Here is an 8,261-nt window from a genome sequence, read left to right as displayed (position 1 = left end):
TAGCCCTTAGGCAGGCAATTTCCAGTAACAGACAATCTTATCAGTAAGGATTTACATGACTATCTGGTCGGGAAGTTGCTTCAGCTACCATTGTTTGGAATAAACAGTGGGTGCATAGCCCTGACCTTTGCCAGGGCTTCAAGAATCACCAGCAATCCGGACTTCTTGTCCACACCTCTCTGCTAGAGAAGACAATAGGTGATTTCCCACAGCCACTTTAAGTACAATTATTGTGAACTTCTGGGGGCAAAAGGGTAGTAATTTTTATTAATATGTTTTATCAACAGTATGTAGGGTTACCTTGTCAGTATATGAACATTTGATTAAGAAAATGGATAGTGGGGTGAAGGCCTGTGGATCTGATGGAGAGAAAGCGCCACAGCCTGCAAGCTGAGTCTTTATTTTATAGCCAGATTCCACGAGGCAATGGGCATGGTTCTCACGGGTTTCAAATCTGCTGTTACATGCACCTGATCAAGCTTTGTGTACTTGCTACACCTTCCGCAGCCCTTATCACTTAGCCACGTGGGACCACAGATTTGGACCATAAGGTCAAGCTTACAACTATAGCTCATTAGTCCGAGGCTTGAACCTGTTCAAACACTGTAGCTGCTCTCCACAAGGGTGAGTGCATGAGAGACCACTCAGCATGATGTCATGGGAGGAGTGTTGGCATGCATAAGATCACACTTCCTTGAATCTCCACTTTTAGTCCCTGAAGCTAAACACATCTCCACAGGCCCTGGGCTTCCTGGGACATGTGGGAGAAGTCCCCATTTTATGAAAGTGTTTCAGGATCAAACTATGTAGGTCCATCATAGCTCTGAAATGCTGGAGCTCTATCAGCTGATGCCAGCTGACAGAGGAGAGCTTGTACAATGCAATGAAGAGAATAAGTTGCTTGATCCATAAAGAGAGTTACAGCGCTGCTCTAAGAATAATGTTCAGTTTCCAAATATGGCTGGTATTCTATACTGCAAAGACATTACTCAGACAACTTGTTGCAAGGGGGTGCAGGGTGTTGAATAAATGCTGCCTGCTCACACCACAGTTCAAAGACTGGTGAGATGGTGCCCTATTTTGACAGCACAAGTTTATATTACTTTCAGGGAAGACATGAAACACACCCACAGATTAATTATGAGCATTTGGCAGATACTAAAAACATACTTTTGATCTGGAAAAGATCACATTGTATTCACTGTAATGGACATGTTTTTTCGCCCTGCTCTCAAGGAGGGGTGGAAAGCTAGTATTTGCGCTCTATTGCACCCGGGCTAAGATCAGCTAACCCACCCCTCTAAGCATACAAAGCTGTAGCAGAGACTTGGTGTTCTGTAGGACACCGTATGAGTAAATGCGGTGCTGGAAGTAACAGATAAAGTTCTGAGGTTTGTGAAGTTGTCATTTCAAAGGCCTTCCCTCGGCCTTTTGGTGATGATGTTCACCACCTCCACAGTAAGCAGGAGGCACTAGTTTCCCAGCTGGGGTGAGGTTATCAGGCAGTAACAATATATTTAGGATCGTTGTTTCAAAGAGTGTTTACATTGAATCCTGAGCATATTAATAGAATTGTTTCTGGTGGGGTAAATTTGGACTATCGTCCAATCTTTCCCCTACGACTTTCGTGAGTAGTCTGGGAGCTTGCAACTATCAGTCTTCTCCTTCTTAGGATATGTCCTCTTGAAAACTCAGCGGTGATGCTCTGGCTTTGGTTTGTTGGAAGGATGCCAAAGACCCCACACAGACTGGAGCAAACATCAGCAGAGCCTGCTTCACTGCATCCTGCACTATTGAGCAGGCGTCTCTGGCATGTGCAGCCCCGAGATGTTCAGCATCACAGAGGAGGAGCGGCACCCATCTCTTTCTGCAGGCCGCAAGTATTATAGCTTTAAGACATGATAATATGCAAAATAGTGGCATTACAGTGCATGCTGGGAAGAGTGGCAAAGTTCATTTTGACAGGTTGGATTATTGCAAAAAGGGAAAATGAGCCCTCAAGTGTTGTCATGTATCAGTAAGCCATCATGGGTGATGACGGCTGTGAGGGATAAAGAAAACGGTGGAAAAGAGGCTGCAAGGTGGCCCTATGTGTTTTGTTATTAATGACTTTAAAGCATGTCTTTATGACTGGTAAACCCTTTGTTAGGCAGCGATACATTAGCTAGGCCCTTTAATTCTGGGGGAAACGTGTGTAAGTGTGTGTGTGTGTGTGTGTGTGTGTGTGTACACATATGCGTGATTCATATGAAACAAAACGACTGGGAAATGAAGATAAGGTGTTATCAGAAGTTTCTCAGAAAATAGTCTGGTGCTGGCAGTCTTTATGCAGCGAGTAGCAGCTCTGTTTCCCACGCATGACCTTGGAGCCTGCAACATTGAGTGACGTAGGGTGGTGGTTCTGTGAGCATGTTCACCGGGACAATAGTGAAGACCAAAAAAGGCCTCACCAAGTCCTTAACCTTATTCTACATATACTCGGACCAGGGCAAGGGAAACCACACTGTCAATATAATATAATCACAAACTATTTAGTTCCTTTTATCACCTACCACACAAATTACAGATACCTACATAGGCCAGACACATAGACTTCATCCACGTGTGTTTCTTTCTATGGCGTCACCTAGTTGCCCCTGCAGAGACCTTCGGGTAAATTAAATGCACCTGAGAGTTCTTGGCATATGGACTCCCTGACAAACTCCCACAGAAAGCAGGTGTCTTTGCACCCAACTGGCTGCCTCTAAGCGTCTCAGGAAATGCTCATTCTGGGGAGATAAAAGAAGGGTATGTAAGCCTCCAGCAATCTGTAGCCACATACTCTGCACCGTGCAGACTTAGCAATGTCTGGTGGCATGCTAAGGACCCAGAGCCTATTGGAATTACTTACGTGGGTGTCCTCCAAACCAGGCAAAACTACCATTAATCTAGTTCCTGTCACCTTGGACCTTGCCCTTGATGCCCCGAGGGGTAAAACCCTTTATTGACCCAAACCAGGTCTGCTTTTTAAACCAAGATAGATGCTCATTAAAAGTGTGGTGAGACAGTAAGAGTCCTCAAATGTTAGCATGTTCCGTTGTCCCTCTGGTTCTGAGACTTCTGACCATTATTAGTGGAATATAATAAGAAGTTGTAACTGATGACCTGTCATCACATGGAACAAAGGAAGTCTATACCTCTTCAGAGGAAAATATGATGATTACCTTTACCCACCATCTAGGTATGTGCTATTCAATGCAGTAGCCACAAGCCATGTGGGGCCACTGACTATTGAAATGTGACTGGTCCAAAGTAAGATGTGATCTAATGTAAACTACACACCGTATTTTAAGATACAGTATTTTAATAATTTTTTATATTGATTACATGATCAAATGATGTTTGGGATATATTTATCAAGTAAACTTTATTATTATACTTAATTTCGCCTGTTTTTACTTTTAAAATATGGCTCTTAGCAAATTCTAAATTGCATATGTTGCTTACATTTGTATGGCTCATTCTATCTTTACTGACAGCACTAGTGAAGGAATTTTACCCTGCTCTGATTACATAGGGCGGGGGAGATAAAGTCTGCAGCTGTGCTCCAGTACTAGCTCCAGCCCAACAGTGTGGTCGAACAGAGGAGATATTTAGACTTGCCTTTCCTGCGGCTCTGGTACCATCTGCCCCACGTGCATCCCAGAGGTACCAGACTGGGCTGCATGTGCAGGGATCTTAGACAATGCGATATAAATTTTTTTTTCCAATTACAATTTACATTCAATATTATTTTGTATTACTTTCAGGTGTATAGCATAGTGATTAGACACTCATATACTTTACAAAGTGTTCCCCTCGATATTTCCAATACCCACCAGGCATCATAGATAATTATTACAATACTAGTGACCCAGTGCACGGATTAGTGCACATTGAAAGGAAATTAATTAGAAGGTGGCCAGTGGGGCGGGACTGGGCAAGACGGGACAAACATGCCCTGGAGCCAACCTCCCATGGTCCCTCCCTGTTGTCTGTGGAGTGAGCGGGGTCCCTCCAGCAGGTGGGGTCCCTCGGCCTGGCCTGTGGGGATCAGGCCAAAACTGGCTCTCTGACATCCCCCGAGGGGTCCTGGAGTATGAGAGGGCACTCTGCAAAGTTGCTGTCATACAGGGTGTGGAACGCAAATGCAAGTGTGCAGTAAACCAGATTCGGGGCCGACAGTGCCCCAGCAACAACAAACCCATGGCCGAAGGTAGAATCATGCAGCCCTCAAGGAATCAGGATCCCTCCTCTCTGGTTTTGGGGTGCATCACCCGAGAACTGCCACTGCCAAGTCACTGCAGCTCAGTAGCTCCTGCATTGAGCGCCTGCCCCCTGGTGGTCAGATGGTTGGACTGGTCAGATGGTCGGACACTTAGCATATTAGCCTTTTATATATATAGATTTTTTACTATATTTTCTATGCTTGTGACTATTTTGTAACTACGAATCTGTACTTCTCAATCCCTTCACCTTTTACACCCAGTCCCCAGCTCCCTCCCCACAGGGTCCCTCTGGCAGGTGAGGTCCCTCGGCCTGGCCTGCAGAAATCGGGCTGAAACCGACTCTCTGACATCCCCTGAGGGGTCCTGGAGTGCGAGCGGGCACTCTGCAAAGTTGCTGTTGTACAGGGTGTAGAAAGCAAATGCAAGTGTGCAGTAAACCAGATTCAGGCCGACAGTGCCCCAGCAACAACATAACCCATGGCCAAAGGTGGAATCACACAGTCCCGCAAGGAATCAGGATCCCTCCTCTCTGGTTTTGGGGTGCATCACCCGAGAACTGCCACTGCCAAGTCACTGCAGCTCAGTAGCTCCTGCATTGAGCGCCTGCCCCCTGGTGGTCAGATGGTTGGACTGGTCAGATGGTCGGACACTTAGCATATTAGCCTTTTATATATATAGATTTTTTACTATATTTTCTATGCTTGTGACTATTTTGTAACTACGAATCTGTACTTCTCAATCCCTTCACCTTTTACACCCAGTCCCCAGCTCCCTCCCCACACCCTAACCTCAGCAACCATCAGTCTGTTCTCTGTGTCTATGAGTCTGTTTCTGTTTTGCTTATTATTTACATTGGGGTTTGTTTTTTCTCAAATGGACAGTGTGAACTGATGCTCCAGAGAAAACCCAGCGCTTCTGCTGAATAAGATGCAGTGTTACGAACAAGAACTGATGAGGGCAGAGCAGAGAAGATTATAGGAGTGTCTTGAGTGTTCTTACTGACCTAGATTGCTTTGCCGTGCATCCTGGCACCAGGCACCAGATGTGCAGCTTCCCAACCATGCTTATCTCGTGAACATGGAGAATTAAAGATGATCCTGCTGTCAAATGAGTGCAGCTGCTAATTAAGGAAAAGCCTGGCTTATTTTATAGAAGGAAAGAGAAAGTTTTTATGCCTCCTGCTCTCCTTCTTTTAAAACAAAATGAAATTGATTTCTTAGCTTATTAGCCTGGGGAAGGTATGAGTTTGGGAAAAGGGTGAAAGATCACCCACAAGGAAACACAAAATAAACAAAATACCACAAGTCAGTTTATGACTGACAAATTCTAATCTTCTTGATCTTAGTGGCTGATGGAACTCCTATCAGGAGATATCTGGCTGTAGAGAGTGAAAAAGATTGTTGGGGCATTGCAATTCAGGGGGAAAGGGTGGTCTTTTAAAGAGCCCGTATATAACAACTTGGGTGAATCTCAAAACACCATGTTGAGTGAAACAAACCAAGCAAAAGAGTACACCCAAGTACACACAATATAATTCCATTTATAGGAAGTTTAAGAATAGGTGAAGTTAATAATTATAAAAGTCAGAATAATGGTAGTTCTTGCAGGTGTTGGGGGTATCAACTGGGAAAAGGACAATAGCATTTTATAGCGTGCTGAAAATGTTTTATATCTTAATCCAGATGTTTTTTGCATGAGTATTTACATGTAGGATAATTTCATAAGCTATGCAGCTAAGATTAGTGCATTTTACCCCATTATTTACACCTCAATTACAACTTTTTATTAAAAAACTAGAGGCCCGGTGCATGCATTCATGCACAGGTGGGGTCCGGCCAGCCTGCCCCAATGTGGGGTGATCAGGGCTGGGCTGGCCTGGGGGAGGGGCCACCGCCCCCCACACCCCCACCATTGGGCAGGTTAGCTGGCAGGTCATAGTGACTGGTCAGTCCAGTCATTTTGGTCATTTTAGTGTTCCAGTCGCTTGGCTTTTATATATATAGACAATAAAAATTTACATAGTAGGTTTCATGCCTACTAAAAGAAATTTCATGAATGTAGAAACATTTTAAGAATTGCCTTCCTTTTGCCACAATGGTCCAAAAGCATAATTCTTTCACGTCAGAACAAATTAATCTGTTTTAAAAATAAACTTAAGCCTCATGGCCACTTAATTGAGGTCTTTCCCAAAGAGAGAGAGAGAGAGAGAGAGAGAGAGCTTATACAAACAGTTTTGTCTTAAAGATGATGTTATGTTGTGGCCTACACGCTATAGCAAATACTGTTGATAACCTTTTGAGCACCCACTTTTCCTTTATTTCTTGCCAGAGCCTCAATTTTGCTTAGTGTCCACCAGCTCTATACCTGGCTTTTCAGAAGGGAACCTTATTCCTACTCTAAGGTAAAACTTGATTCAGTGAATTCTGGTGATTCTCATTCCCTTGGCAGGGATTGGTGTAGAGGTGGGCATGCAACACAGCTCTGTTCCATCACAGAGAGATCTGGGGTAGTGTGTGTGTGTGTGTGTGTGTGTGTGTGTGTGTGTGTGTGTGTGTTGAAGAGATGCTTTTGGGAAGGATTGTCATACTTACGAAGGAGATTTCAGAGAGAAGTTCATTTCTGTCTCTGGAAGCCGTTTCTTGGAGTGAATACAGCTTAGAGCTGTCAACAACCACCTCAATGAGAACCAGTCCAAAAGAAATGATGAGGAGGGATGAAAGACCTCTAGTAAAGTTGTATCATGCCTCCTGTCCTACCTCTGGACTTCAGCTAAAGAGACCAAGGGTCTTTTGTTACTTGCAACCAAAGACAACCTAGTTGATATTGAGATATCTACCGTTCTCCCTAGATTAGTCACTCTAAATATTCATCATCAGTTTCCAGCCAAAGTAGCCATTTAAAATTCCTCAAACTTATCCCCCCACCCCACCTCAGGACCTTTGCACGTGCTTTGGCCTTTGTTTGAAATATTCCTCACCCTCCTTCACCCCTGTTACTATTCAGCACCTACCTATCCTTCAGATACCAGCTCAAGCAGCATTTCCTCAGAGAAAGACTCCTCAGACTAGGTCAGACTCTCTCTTTTCCTCTTTCCTCACACCCTGTACAGTCCTTCATGGCCCTTATTATGTCCAAATTGTGAGATAGGAGATTATATTTCAAAACATATGAGCCTTCTTCAGGCTGTAATTGTACATATATAGGACTGTGTCTACTGGGTGAACCCTAAAGTGTCCCACAAGATTACTTTTGTTTTTAATTTTTTACCTGTTTCCTCACCCCAAATTGTTCCAGTTATTCCTAAGGCCTGAGACGAGTTTGTCAGAGCCCTTACAGACAGTAGGATAGTTACCTCTAGTGCAATTGATACCGGCACAGGAATCACCGTGTCATGGAGAATGTTTTGATTGCACGTGAACATGAATTCTTTATAGCTTTGAGCCATTTTACCAAGATTCCACCAGACCTGTGCATCTTCCTGGGGGCTCAGACCGGACCTTTGCCAAAAGGACAGCTGAGGCATTCCTGGATGGCATTAGCGGTCTCCATGTTGTGTGCTGATTGAAGGCCGTAAGTCAAAGGATGGAACTGAAACTTTGACAGAGCCTGGAGTCTGGACCCTAAGAGGGGCTCCTTGCCACAGACAGAAGGACAGCTCCCTGAGTCACCCCAAAACAGGACAACATTTTTCTATCTTTTCCATTTACTACATGACTTCCTCAAATCCATAACTTTCACCTCTGTTTTATTTTAGCCACCTCCTCTCAGGCCACACCTGCTGAAAATTTACAACTTAGTTGAACACGTCTGCCCTTGCCAAACTCTTGTTCTCTCCCTCCCTCAAAACACTTGTTGGCCTCCCAGGGAACCCTAATTCCGTAACCAGTCCACTCTCTCCTCACGTAACAGCTTCCCTCTGACGTCATAGACTTCCCCGTCCGCCTTCTGATGCCTGTGACATATGTTGATTATTATGTGGACTGTAGATGTGACATCAATTGAGAGAGTGCTTTG

The sequence above is a fragment of the Myotis brandtii genome, unplaced genomic scaffold (genome assembly GCF_000412655.1).
Source record: "Myotis brandtii unplaced genomic scaffold, ASM41265v1 scaffold302, whole genome shotgun sequence".
In the NCBI taxonomy this organism is placed as follows: Eukaryota; Metazoa; Chordata; class Mammalia; order Chiroptera; family Vespertilionidae; genus Myotis; species Myotis brandtii.
The sequence above is the reverse complement of the archived record's forward strand: the minus strand, read 5'-3'. Positions refer to the sequence as shown.